Source organism: Balaenoptera acutorostrata, chromosome 15, assembly GCF_949987535.1.
Source record: "Balaenoptera acutorostrata chromosome 15, mBalAcu1.1, whole genome shotgun sequence".
NCBI lineage: Eukaryota > Metazoa > Chordata > Mammalia > Artiodactyla > Balaenopteridae > Balaenoptera > Balaenoptera acutorostrata.
The window spans coordinates 44,968,246-44,983,129 of NC_080078.1; positions in this window are offsets into that span (position 1 = coordinate 44,968,246).

Here is a 14,884-nt window from a genome sequence, read left to right on the forward strand (position 1 = left end):
CAGTTCCCAAAGCATGTTCAAGAAATACTGATCCCTAAGCCCCTCGCTCTTTGTATTGGCATCTCGTGGAGCTGGAGTCTAGGAAGTGTACGTTTAAGAAAGAACACCACTATTCTGAAGCATGCAATTCTAGATTCTCAAATCTGTAGTCAGCGGAGAAGGAGGCAGGATGGACTGCCTCCTCTAAACCAGAACTTGACGTGATGGGTGGCAGGGGACATCTGGACAGTTTTGATGTTTCTGGGTATTTCGCTCAGTCTCTTCTTTCTCACGGGCACTCCCAGCCTTCCCCCCAGACCACACCCCTGTGGGAAAAAACTCCAAACCTTCATTGTTGTGTCAAGTGCGTGTTTTCTTCTCCCGGCGGTTGGGTGAGGGGAGGTAGCAGGGCAGAGGGACAGACGTCTCAGAATGAGCACTGACCAGATGGACAGAGGAGGGATCCTCAAAGCAGGAGGGAGGAGCTGTAGTGGACCAAGGAGGGGGCGAGGCCCTGGAGTAGATCCGAAGGAGCCGTGGCCCGCACCTGTGCCAGCCAGGATGGTGGCCACTTAAATTTAGATCAGATGATATGAAATGAAATGTAAATTTCACCCCTCAGTCAGGCCACATTTCAACTGCTCAACAGCCACATGTAGCTAGCGGCTGCCATTTTATCACTGCACAGAGTTCTAGTGGACAACACTGGCCTGTGCATACCTTGCCTTTCGGCAGCTCTGCACACTTTGAAGAAAAGAGGAAGACGGCTTCAGAGCTTCTGAGAAGATGGAGCTGGAAAAGAGGAGCTTCACCCCGAACGAGACGGAACCAGGCAGAAGCTGCAGGCCTATCCCTGTGAGCAGGTCAGGTGACGGACACACAGGAGTAGATGGAATGTCATGTCCACCCACCCACCTGAGAGGTGGTCTGCAAAGGCAGACACAGGTCCTGTGACAGCTGCAGCTCTAGGAAAGGCGGGTCAGGACGTGACCCACATGGGAATCTAGGTGTGGTGTCTGCATGTGCTCGCAGAGGGGCTGCAGCATGGGGGTCCCGTGTGGAGCCAGCACCTGCGGGGGCAGCGGGCGCCCTTGCGGCCTGCATCAGGGTGCCTCTGACTGCTCAGTGGCCAGGCGGCAGCTGCCAAGTACGGCTCACCTAGTGTCATCCTCTGTTCCAAAGTCAGTAGGAAACTTCTGACGGTGACTAGCACTTAATCTTCCTGTGCCTGCAGCTCCCACCTGCCAGCACCTGCAATTCTCCTGATGGTTCTCTCTGGCCTTCCAGCCTGCTCTGATTGGATGCTGCGGGAGGCAAGGGGGAGGTAATTAACCTCATGAACAGGGGAATTCACGCCCCTTTGCCTCCTGGGAGCAGCCCTCAATCAGCGACCGTTAGAAGTTGGAGGATAAATACCCCTCTGGTGGGACAGCTGAGGAATGTTCTACACTCTCCCCCGAGGTGCTCAGTGGGAATGAGCCCCTGTTGCCAAAAGGAGAAGGTAGCTTGTTCGGTGCCCTGCATTGGCTTCCTTCCCCGCCCTGTCCCCACACCCCTACTGGCGCTGCCTAGTGGTGTCACGCCCCCACAAACTGCTCTCACTAGAATCCTTGTCTCGAGGTCTGCTCCTGGGAGGACACCAGTCTGGACAGGGAGAGTGTGTGCTGAGGACCAGTAGGTGCGTTCCGGCCCCCGTGCTCATTGCAAGTTCATCAGCCGAGCTTCTCACCTGTGGGTCACTGCAGACGCAGGGCTCTGGTTCCCACTTCCAACGTGGTATAAAACCACAACAGCCATTTGTCACTGTCATCCCCCATGGTCGAGGCACTGCCTGGGATGCCTGGCGTCTCGCTCGGGGTCTCTCAGTGAGGGTGTAGCTGGAGCTGGGGTTGACTCTTCCCACTCACCTGGTGCCGGGGGTGGGAAGACTCATGTGGCCCCTCGCAGGCTCTCTCTGGACTCACGTGGTGGCCAAAGAGCCAAAGGTGCTGGGGGCCGGCACCCAGGCATCAGCCCCATCACCTTTAACCTAGTCTCCAAAGTTTCCAGGCATCACTTCCGTTTCCCGGAAGGAAATCACTCACCCGTGTTCAAGGGGAGGGTCTTAAAGGCTTTGCAGACATGTTAAAACCTCCACAGTTAGGTTCCAAGGAGCCAGCCCCCACCCTGGTCCACTCTGATTGTGCTGACAAAGCCGGGAAGCGGGAGCCCCCAAGCTGGGAGCCGCCCTTGCCTCCAAGGGTCCTGGAGCCCTGACAGGCTCTGCCCCGTCTTCAGCTGCCTCCTCCAAGGACATCTCGGCCTCGCTTCCATCTGCAGCATGAGTGGCTCAGAGGCAGTCAAAGCCAGTCCCCATCCCCTGCTCCCCTTTAGAAAGAGGGGAAAAGGAAGCCATTCCAGAAGGCCCTTCATCCAAAAGCATCCAAGTAACGAATTCAGGACAACGAATGTTCTCCATTCTTGTTGATGAGGTTGGGCTTCTGTACTTTTTGCAGCATTAAGGATAGAATTTAATTACTTTATTTCCAGTGGTTCTTTTCATTTTCCTCAAGGACTTGCAAAACGCAAGAGCAATTGAATGGGGAGCTTCAGAGGACTCATTGGATCTGTGTTTTTTATTACAATTGTTTTCACTTTTCAAAACAACATTTGGGTATGTGTATGCTTGAGACAGTTCACACCATGTCAAAATTTCTAGAAATATTCCCAAAGGCAGCTTTGTTAATATTATTTAACATTTCCTTAAGAAATTATTTTATAAAATTTAGAACAAAGAATTAGAAAATGTAAAATTAATTTAATACACAATATCTGTTATAGGAAACATAGAAAATCTTAAGTTAAAATAAATACTCATGAAAAAATAGTATTGTTGTTAATGTTATTCTTCTAATTAATCTATATGAAACTCTAAAACGTGTTTCGAAATTAGCTTGATGCTTTTAAATATGGTAAATAGGCATAAAAACAAAGATGACACAACTTTTATTCATATGATATGTTCAAAGACCTCTCTTCTTTCAGCTTAATATAATTCTTTTCAAAGTTATGGTTCTGAGTTACAGGTACAATGGCTTAAAGGGAAAAAATAGTTTATTTCCTGGACTGTTCTGATAGCTTTTCACATTATTTTTTTAATGGAATTTGTTTATTTTAATATTTATTTATTTATTTATTTGGCTGCACTGAGTCTTAGTTCCCTGACCAGGGATCGAACCCATGACCCCTGCATTGGGCGTACAGAGTCTTAACCACTGGACCACCAGGGAAGTCCCTCCTTTCACATTATTATTTAATGCCACATTAAATGAAATTTTAGGAAAAAAATTTTCACCCATATTTCTACCTACCTGAGACTTTCTTTTTCACAAATATGTTTTCCTATCAAATCTTTATCTTTTACACTGCTATATTTAAAATGGATGACCAACAAGGACCTACCGTATAGCACAGGGACCTCTGTTCGATATTATGTAACAACCTAAATGGGAAAATATATAACTAAGTCACTTTGCTGTACACCTGAAACTATCACGACATTATTAATCAACTATACTCTAATATAAAATAGAGTTAAAAAAATAAATAAAATGAAATAAATATTTTAAATATCTTTTAAACCTACAAATATGCAGGAATTATTAGGGTGTATATTTGTATTTTGTTTAGGAAAGAAGCATTTTCTACATTGCTACAAGTCTTTGTAATTGATTGTTCATGGGTAATAGTTCACTGCACTGAATTTAACATATCCGTTCCCCATTGTGGCATATTTGGGTTTTGTCACATTTGGCTATTACCAAAACACTCAGGGCCATCCCAAAGTGCAAGAAGGGTTTTCCCAGCAGCGGTCACGTGGACTCAGCTTCTCTAAGGTGTGGTGCTGGCCCCTCTTCACACTCCGCCCCTCTGTACCGGTGACGGGATCTGGAAACACTGGTGATGCTTGATGTCCACGGATTCTGTGCCTGCAACTGTCCCAATTCCCTAACATTTATTTGTAACCAAAATCAACACCCAGGGCACTTTTGCGGTCATTTGCAGACGTGTGCAGAGCAGGAGATATTGGCGTGCTCGATGCACACGAGGACGAGCCCACACGCTGGTCTCATGTTGTAAATGACTGTCCTTCTCGTAGTCTATTTAGTGCCACGTCTTTCACATTTTGTACTTTCTGTTGGCAATTTTGCTATTTAAACCGGCCCCCGAGCATGGTGCTGAAGTGCTATCTAGTGTCCTTAGGGGAGAAGGCGGGCCATGCCCTCCAGAGGAAACACGGCTGTTGGATAAGCTTCGTTCAGGCACGAGTTACAGGGCTGTTGGCTGTGAGTCCCTGTTAATGCGTCAACGAGATGTCAGATAAAACGATATATTTCATATACAAGATGGTGACATATTGATGGGTGACCAGACACTCACGGGAAGCAAACCTATGTTACCCTGGGATGGCGATGGTTCGGTCTTTGTTAATTTAGGGTTTGTGCTGACTTTACAGAACGGAACTACCTCGCATGATGAGAATCGACTACATTAGGAGGGTATCTGGTAAAGACAATGAAATGAAGTCAGATCAGGGAATCTCTCTTTCCCACTCTCTAAAAGAAATGGATAAAGTAAAAATCTAGCAACTCTTCCTGAGAATTAAGACTGAGAAATCTCTCTGTGTCAGATCACGTTGCCCCCAGCCCCACTCACCACCCATCTGTGAGGTGCTGTCTGTCCTGTGGTGCTGACCTGTACGGACTCCATCAATGGGGCCCTGACCTCTGACTTCCTGTTGTGTCTGGCCAAAAAGGTGCCCAGCCTGTGGTGGAGGGCAGAAGGTAAGGGACATTCCCCGACCAGGTGGCCAGCTGAGGCTCCCCTCATCCCGTAGCAAATGATGGCCCTATGCCCTGGGCTCCCTTGCCCTTGCAGCATTGTAGATCACCCCATAAATAAGCCCCCCTATTGCTAGTGTATCCTATTTACTGCTGGGACCCTGACAGACACACTCCCCAGCTCTTTGTCTGAAGGCAGTATAACCTTGAAACCCAGACCAGAAAAGGTCAGTGTGAGAAAGGACAATTTTGGGCCAGTCTCACTTAGGAACATGAACTCAAAAATTTTAAACAAACATTAGCAAACACACCATGCAAAAAAATCTTGATGGTTATGGACATAAATGTGAAATGCTAAACTTTAAAACTTTAAGAAGTTTTAAGTGAAAATACAGGAAAGAAGCTTTATGACCTTGATTTCCTAAATAGACATCAAAACTGCAAACCATAAGAGAAAAAATCGATACATTCACTCCCTTAAGATTAAAGATTTATTTTCACCAACTTTGCATGACTCTGACAGAAAGACAAAACCACAACCCAGAAAAAGATATTTGCAGCACATTTGCCCTCAGATAATTATTATTAAGGGTAAAGAAATTCTACAAATCAATGGAAGACCAACAACCAAATAGAAAACATGGGCAAAGGACTTAAAGAACTGAAGGTTGCAACAAAGTCTGGGTCCTCTTCAGCTTTTGCTGCTCATTGCCTCAGGAGGACAGTAGTTTGTTTATAGAAAACCAGAAAGACAGCAGGGAAGTAGCCAGTGGCCTGTGGGGCCTGGGTGCCTTTTCTTTGCTTTCAGGATGGGGCTTGATGGCTGTTTAAGTGGAGTAGCCTGCTTAGGAACTGGTAAACCAACATTGCAGGATTATGGACACCGTGTGCAGAAAAGCAATGTGACAAAGGACAACGGCGTGCGACAAACCCGCCACCCTCGGTCCCCAGGTGGAAGCCCCATGGAGACAGAATGCCAGCCCCTGTGACCTCTCTGACCTTCTGAGTCCCATGGTTTCTCAGGTGTCCTAGTCTGGAAAGAGCAAACGTCCGCTGGGCCTTCTGAGGTGGTACCAGCTCCGAGCCATCTGGAGCTCCGCCTCGTCACTGCTGGCTCTCTGCTGCTGGCCTGCTCCCCGGGGCCAGCAGGCCTCTCCAGCCGGGGTCAGCCACGTCCTTCCGCTGCAGCCCAGGGATCAGGGCTGCCGCCGGCGGCTGGCAGTGTCCCCTGCAGCCTCCGCCGGGAGCGTGCGGGACAGCCACCCCTCCATCCCGGGGCTGCTCCCTGCTGGGCTCTCTTTGAAGGGTTTCTGGTGGCAGGGTGAGCCTCAGATAGATTGGCTTCCTGCCTGGGTTACATCCAGGTCAGCAGCCAGGCCAGATCAGGACTATTTAGGGGACAAGGCAGAGCTTATCAGACACAAACACGAACGAAACAAAACAAAAAGACGGTGGAGAGAAGAACCCAGAGGAAGCCAGCCTGCTGTTTGCAAGGGCTCATTTGTTCCCCCAGATAGAGGAGAAGAGGCTCGGGGGCAGACGCAGGTCCCTAAGAGAGCGTGACACTGTGACCCGTGTCCCAGGCCCAGGCCGGCAGTGGCAGAGGGATGGAGGGAGGGAATGGCCAGAAGCCCAGGGCCAGTCCAACTACCTCACCTCCTCCTTCTTATTAAAACAGCTGAAGCCCTGCCCCAGGCACCGTGCTGGCACTTCTGTACCTTTTATCATTTAACTTTCACAGTCAGCTTCCTATGACACCGATTTGACAGGCCCGGAAACAGACTCAGGAGGTAAAGCAATGGCCAAGCCACAGTGGCGAGGCTGCCCCACCTCGGCCCCTGCTGGGCAGCGCCGCCCTTCACAGCAGCCCAGGCCCCACAGTGAGACCAGACTGACCACTGACCAGCCCGGATGTCTGGACCCAGCCTGGCTGGGCAGGGGATGCTCTACCTGGCAACCTGTCCTGGAGCATGCCGGGCGCCCTAGGGCATGGGTTCCCACCTGCTACATGACCTCCAGGTCCCCCCCCAACTTTGGGGAGCAATGGCACCCCACTTCAGATGTCCAGTCAGAGCGTAACACGACGAGCAGAGGTTTTGACCAGGGTGATCTGTGCCGGCCCTGAGAACTTCATGGGACAAGGGCGGCAGGGGTGGGGGACACAGCAATGACCAAGGTAGGACCAGGGAGTGGGTTAAAAGCCACAGCCAGGAAACTCCTGTCTCCAGACCCCAGCCTCACAAGCAGAGCCTTTCTGCTGAGTGCGAAGGCAGTTTCATTGCCTGCTTATCTTCCCTTGGGAGCAGCTGATAAAGAAATCCCAAGCCTGGTTGGCAACAGCAAAATGAGGAAGTTGTGCAGCTCACAGAGGGGACCCCCTTGGATCCCTGCTACCTGACCCCCACACAACCAGCCAAGGGCTCATCTGAGATAAATCCCATCCTCTTGCCACCGTGACTGGTGCAGCCATGGCTCTGCTACCAGGTTCAGCCTGTGAGTCAGGAGGTCAGGTTTGTTGGACTCTTGGGAAAGATGCTTCCTCTTTCTTAAGAACCAACTATTGTCTTCCTCTGGGTGGCGTGGCAGCAGACGAGAAGGTAGCCTGGGTCCAGGCAGGTGGAAGGGGCCAAGGTGCAGACCTCACTCTTCTCATCCTTGCCCCCGCAAGGCTCTGCAGGGGCAGCCCTTTCCCACTCAGTGGCCCGGGTACCAGTCAGGAAAAGGGGTGGTGGCAGGAGGGGGACTCCAGTCTGAGTGTCTGTTCCACAGGAAGCCCTGTGCTTCCTTCATCCATCCATCCACCCACCTGCCCACCCACTCACTCATCCATCCATCCATCCCTCCATCCACCCAACTGTCCATCCATCCTTCTATCCATCCACCTGCCCACCCACTCACTCATCCATCCATCCATCCATCCATCCCTCCATCCACCCAACTGTCCATCCATCCTTCTATCCATCCATCTGTCCATCCATCCACCTGTCCTTCCATCCACCTGTCCACTTACTCATTCATCCATCTGTCCATGCATCCGTCCATCCATCTGTTCATCCATCCATCTGTCCTTCCAACCACCTCTCCACCCACCCACTCATCCATCCATCCAAACTGCTCTTTTGAGGTATAATTGACATACAATGAACTCACATATTTAAACTCACACTTTGGTGAGCTTTGACATACGAATCTCCCATGAGATCATCTGTACAATCCATAAAAATGAACACATCTACCCCCCAAAGTTTCCTCATGCCCCTGTGCATTCCCTCCTTCCCACCCCTTGTTCCATGGACATACACAGGCCCCATATTTCCATGCTATAACCAGGCCATATTTTCCCCTTCTTCTATTGACAAGAACGGGGTTCCCATTTTTCACTTTTCATGAACATAATCAACGAATGTACCCTTATTTCATGGAAATAGTCAGGCTCCCTATTTTCCTCTTACCCCTTGGCTGTAACCAAGCAACATATTTTCCTATTATTCCATGGAAATAAATACGTCCTCTATTTTCCCCTTGTTCTGTGGACATGATTGGGCCAGATACGGAGCCAGGGCCTCTAGTTCCCTGTTAGTTATTTCATGGACATAACCAAGTTCCCTATTGTGAGATAATAGAAAATATACATACTGGTGTCTGCCCCTGGTTCCTGGCACAGGGCTCCTGGAACCCCATAACTTCCTGGGTGATGGGGGTGTCTTCTGTTCTAATGACGTGACTCTGGGTGGCTTCTGGATGGATGGAAGCTGGTCACCAGAAAGACCAAGCCATGATTGGAAGCTTGGGATTTTTAGCCCTACCTCTGCTTTCTTTTGAGAAGAGAGAAGGGCTGAAAATGGAGTTCGATCATGCCTACCTGATGAAGCTGCCGTAAAATCCCGGAAGTATGGGATACAGAGACTATCGGGGTTGGTGCACACATGGAGGTGCTGGGAGAGTGGCGCCTGGGCTGGGCGTGGAAGCTCCGTGCCCCTCTGCACACACCTGCCCTACGGGTCTCTTGCATCTCGATGGTTGTCTGTATCCTTTATCATATCCTTTTATAATAAACTGGTAAACCTAAGTAAATGGTTCCCTGAGTTCTGTAAGCCTCACTAGCAAATTAATCGAACCCGAGGAGGGGGTCATGGTGACCTCCGATCTCCAGCCGGTCGGTCAGAAGCACAGGTGACGACCTGGACTTGTCCTAGAACTGTGGGACGGGGGGCATCTTGCAGGCCTGAACCCTTACCCTGTGGGGTCTGATGCCGTCTCCAGGTAGATGGTGTCGGAATGGAGTTGAATTGTAGGACGTCCAGCCAGTGTCACAGGGAGTTGCTTGTTGTGGGGAAAACACCCACCTATTTGGGAACCAGAAGTGTCAGAAGGTGTGTTTAGTGGGAGTAGTAAAGGAGATTCATGGGAAACAAAGACACAGTCGGGGAGAAATGGGTTTTTCCTACACAGGTGGAAAGCTGAGTTTTTCCTTTATACCGATTTTCCCCTTTCCCGTAGAAATGTCCAGAGACCATCCTTTCCCTAATCCCATGGGTATGCCCAGGTTCCCTGTTTGCCCTGTTAATGGATGTGATCAGGCCCCTTCCTCTGACTTCATGGACTTGCCCAGGCCGTGGGTTCCCCCTTATTCCCCGGACATAGCCGCGTCTTCTCTTTTCTTCTCACTGCTGGACACCAAGGGCTCCACTGTCCCATGACTCCGCAAAGCAATCAGGCCTCATACTCTCCCTTTCTATGCATTTTATCAGTCTCAATATTTTTCTCTTAATTTGTGGACAGAGGCCCCTATTCCCACCATATTTCATGGACGTGACAGGCCCACGGTTTCCCCTTATTTTATGGACATTAAGTTGTCGCCTTCCCCCGCAGCGTGTTCCAGCTATTTTCCCTTATTCCATGATCTTAACCAAGCCCCTGTTTCCCCTTCTACCGTGGACATGACCAAGGCCCCAGTTTCCCCCTCAACTATGGAAACAATCCGTCCTCTGTATTTTCCCTCTGATTCATGGATGGAGCACTGCTGCCTGATTCATCTTGCCCTGTGGATGTCATCCGGCCCCTATTCTTCCCTTTCCGTGGACGGGACCAGGATGCCGTTTTCCCCTTAGTCCATGATCATGCCCTGCTGCATCCTTACTCCTGGGGAGAACCGTAGCCCTGCTTTTTCCTCATTCCACAGGCATGACCGGGACTCCTACTTTTCCCTTAGGTATAGAACTGATGGGGCCTCCTATTTCCTCCCATTTCCTCCTGTTTCCTCGGATGTGTTCACTCCCCTTCTCCCATTCCTGGGGCGTGACCAGGGCCCTGTCCTCCCCTTGTTGCATGGATATAATCAGCCTCCGATTTTCCCCTAGTCATAGTGTGATAGGCTAAATAACGTCCTTCCACAAGATATTCACATCCTAACCCCAGGAACCTGTGAACATAATCTTAAACGGTAAAGTAGGACTTTGCAGAAGTGATGAAGTTCCAGATCTTGAGGTGGGCAGACATCCTGGATTCTCCAGTCTGGCTCTGAGTGTCGTCCCTCTATCCTCATAAGGGGGAGGCAGAGAGGAGCAGGGAGGCCACGTGACCACAGGGGCAGGGATTGGCGTGATGAGGCCACGAGCCAAGGGCGTTGGCAGCCCCCAGAAGCTGGAGGAGCCAGGGAACAGATTCTTCCCTGGAACCTCTGGGGGAGGACAGGCCCGGCCGGCACCTTGATTCTGGTCCAGTGAAAATGACTTCAGACTTCTGGCCTCCAGAACTGCAAGAGAATACATTTCTATAGTTTTAATGCATCAATTTGGTGCTGCTGTGTTATAGTAGGCACAGAAACGAATACACACGACCCTGTGCTCTCAATTTTCTTCTTATACCATAGGCGCTTCAGTGGGTAGAACTGTGTTACCCCCCAAATATACGGCCATGTCCTGACCCCTAGTACCTGTGAATGGGAACTGACTTGGATACAGAGTCTTTACAGATCTAATGAAGTGAAGGATGTTAAGATGAGATTATATAAGACTGATTTTCTTTTTTTTTTTTATAAAATTTATTTGTTTATTTATGGCTGCATTGGGTCTTCGTTGCTGCGTGGGCTTTCTCTAGTTATGGCGAGCGGGGGCTACTCTTCATTGTGGCGCATAAGCTTCTCATTGCAGTGGCTTCTCTTATCGCGGAGCACAGGCTCCAGGTGCGTGGGCTTCAGTAGTTGTGACACGCAGGCTCAGTCGTTGTGGCTCACGGGCTCTAGAGCGTAGGCTCAGTAGTTGTGGCGCACGGGCTTGGTTGCTCCGTGGCAGGTGGGATCTTCCCAGACCAGGGCTCGAACCCGTGTCCCCTGCATTGGCAGGCAGATTCTTAACCACTGCGCCACCAGGGAAGCCCCAAGACTGATGTTCTTATAGGAGAAAGATGAGACAGATTTGAGACCAAGGGAGGCAGGGGAGGCCATGTGAAGATGGAGGCGTGGATTGGAGTGACACTGCCATGAGCCCAAGAACTCCGGGAGTGACACGACAAGGCTTCTTTTAGTTTTATTCTATGGACATAGCCAGGGTCTATATTTTCCTCTCATTCCATGGAAATCACCAGAGTCCCATATTCTCTTAATTTATGGGTGTTGCTAAGGCCCACATTTCTTAAGCAGATCTATTTGGTGTGTGCGTTACCCCGCGTTCACGGGTTTTCTAACACAGCTCACGGACGTCACCTTTCCCTCCTCAGGTCCACAGTCTGATGGCATGTCCAGGTGGCTGTCCACCCAGACGTCCAGGGTGGGCTGAGCTGGTCCAGGCCCAAGCATCTCGCACATCCCTCTCAATCCTTCCGTATCTGTTTCATAATGGCACTCCGGCCGCCCGGGCTCAGGTATTCCAAAGCTGCCACCTCCCCCAGCTGGACAAGCCCTGCAAGGCCATGGAGTCAGGGAGGACACCGTGGCAGGTCCTAGCAGGACTTTCATGCCAGAGGGTGGTCTGGATTCCAGGACACTTGGGGTCCGGCAGGCCACGGGCTTCGGCGTGTGGGTTCAGAGTCACAACAGAATAACACGGAGGGTGTTCTTGCCTGGCTTGAGAAACAGATTTCTCGCCTACGTTGATTGTCTCCACCCCAATCCAAGATTAGTCGTTTTCCCTGTTCTCATCTTACAGATGAGGAAACTGAGGCTGGGGAGACGAACCCAGCAAAAACCCAGGAGAGCCAGATTGCAAGGGCAGTGCCTCCCTCGCCATATCGTGCTGCTTCTCAAAGTCCAAGATCCTATTTATTTATTTTTGAACACTTTAACTTTTATTTTGAAATAATTTCGGACTTACAAAAAAGATTACAAGAATAGCATAGTGTACTCATATACCCTGTACCCCACTTCCCCTCATGCTAACATCCTGCATAACTCCAGGACAACGGTGGAAACCAGGGAGTTAACATTCTTACTAATGGAAGAAATGTTCACATACTGAGGTAAGAGGTAGTCATTCTGGCTTATACATGAGTTGACTTGAATTTTCTGCTAATTAAAACAGCCTGTTTGGGCTTCCCTGGTGGCACAGTGGTTGAGAGTCCGCCTGCCAATGCAGGGGACACGGGTTCGAGCCCTGGTCTGGGAGGATCCCACATGCCGCGGAGCAATTAAGCCCGTGTGCCACAACTACTGAGCCTGCGCGTCTGGAGCCTGTGCTCCGCAACAAGAGAGGCCGCAATAGTGAGAGGCCCGCGCACCGCGATGAAGAGTGGCCCCCACTTGCCGCAACTAGAGAAAGCCCTCGCACAGAAACAAAGACCCAACACAGCCATTAATAAATAAATAAATAAATAAATAAATAAATAATAATTTTAAAAAAACTTAAAAAAAAAAAAACAGCCTGTTTGTTGTCCATCAAACATACATTGCATATCTGCTTTCATCATTAAAGAAAAAGGCACGCTATCCAGAAGTAAAGAATGTCTGAAGATAGAGATAAATGCCTTCCTTCCTGGGATGTCAGTGCTGGGACTCTTTTGATGATAAGACTCCCTTCCCAGGTGCCAAGGCTGTACTGACTCTCTGTATGCATTTTGATCCAGTTTTTTTTTTTTGAAACCTTGAAGGAATGTATCCCTGACTTGTTGACGTTCTTTGTTCTGACAAGATATAAAACTGTGCTGAAGACCATGCTTCTCCGAAGCAGTTCTTCAGAGTTATCTGAGAGGCTGAGTCCCAGGCTATAGTCCTCAGTTTGGCTCAGATAAAACTCTTTTCTCTTCCTATTACAGATTGGCTATTGATTATTTGTATCAGCAGTATTATGCTATTAATCTACAGACTTTATCCACATTTCATCAACTGTGCCACTAATGTTCTTCTTCTGGAGCAGAACCCCATTCAGCATCCCACCTTAATGAGTGTTTTAAAAATAGGGAGCTTGGGCTTTCCTGGTGGCGCAGTGGTTGAGACTCTGCCTGCCAATGCAGGGGACACGGGTTCGAGCCCTGGTCTGGGAAGATCCCACATGCCGCGGAGCAACTAGGCCCGTGAGCCACAATTGCTGAGCCTGCGCGTCTGGAGCCTGTGCTCCGCGACAAGAGAGGCCGCGATAGTGAGAGGCCCGCGCACCGCGATGAAGAGTGGCCCCCGCTTGCCACAACTAGAGAAAGCCCTCGCACAGAAACGAAGACCCAACACAGCCATAAATAAATTAATTAATTAATTAAAAAAAAACCATGGTGCTATAGAAGCACTTAAAAAAAAATAGGGAGCTCTTACAGGCTTCTGGGTGCGGGTGATGGGGTTCAGGACATGCTACCCCCAAATATGGCACCTTGGCTTATGGACTGTCTTAAGCTGGGGGAGTCCGAAAAAATGGCAGAAGCAGGAAGGTCACTCTGACCTCCCACTGGCCCTTCCTCCCTGAAACAGGAGATCAATGTCCCAAGTGAAAGGTCCCCTCTCTGCACATGAAGATAGAGGATGTCCTGGTAACCAGAGACGGGAAGGCAGGGCCAAGGAGGCTGCTTAAACTAACTTGTTACCCTTTCACCACTGGTAACCAGAGACGGGAAGGCAGGGCCAAGGAGGCTGCTTAAACTAACTTGTTACCCTTTCACCACTGGGCACCCAGAGCCCAACCCCTTTGTCTTGGCAACTTCACAGATTTATTGTGTCCCTATCTACAAAGCATGAAAGCTCCCCGTTCTGGTCACTTCTCTGGGTCTTCATTCCCTTGTGAAGTCTCCCACATACATGTCAAAGCCAGTAAAATTTGTATACTTGTCTCCTGTTCATCTGCCTTCTGTCAGTTTAATTCTTAGGCCCAGTCAGAGACCCAAAGAAGGGAGAGGACATTTCCCTTCCCTACACGGGCAACACCTAACCTTCAGGGGTCTGCAGGGTTAATTTCTGAATAAGGCCCACAGCTCATTCCTCCCTCACAGAAGGGCTGGGATTACCTCACAAAGCTCTGCTGGGGTACCAAGATGGTAAGAGCTAGCGCTGGGGTGCAGGCACAGTGGGATCCAGCAGGCCGAACTCTGTGGTGAGTGGGTGTCAGAGATCCAGTGTCTAGAGGAAGCACGGAATAGTGGATGGCCGGGCTAGACAGCTGGAACCCACTGTAGGTAATGTGGAATGTATCCTGTTCTGTGTCCCTGATTCCTTGCATCCCAGTTCAAACACTACCTTCTCCATGGCCTTCCCCAAGTCCCACCAATGGCCCTTCTCTGTCTGATACACCAGCTCTTCTTGCCTGTGGGGTCTGCTCTGTGGGCTTTTGTCCTCACTGAGTGTGAAGGTAACGAGAGGGTCTTGCCCGCCTTGGTGGGTGTTTAGAAATCACGCTTGCCTCAATCGCTGAAGAACCCAAGAGGCAAGAAAGGTGAACGAGCTGACGGCGGGTTGGGCAGCCGCGCGGGAAGACTTCCCCGGCGCGTCCTCCGGTCAAGTCATGGGCAGGCCCCGAAGGAAGGGGTTGGGGCCTCAGTCTCTGTTTTATGGCAGGAGGGCATCTCCTGGGGACGCCTGCGTGGGTGACGGCTGCGGGGAGAGAGGGTGAGTGGACGAGGCTGGCACCTTTCTACCTGGAAGGCCCGGTGGAGAGGAGGCTTACGAGGCCACA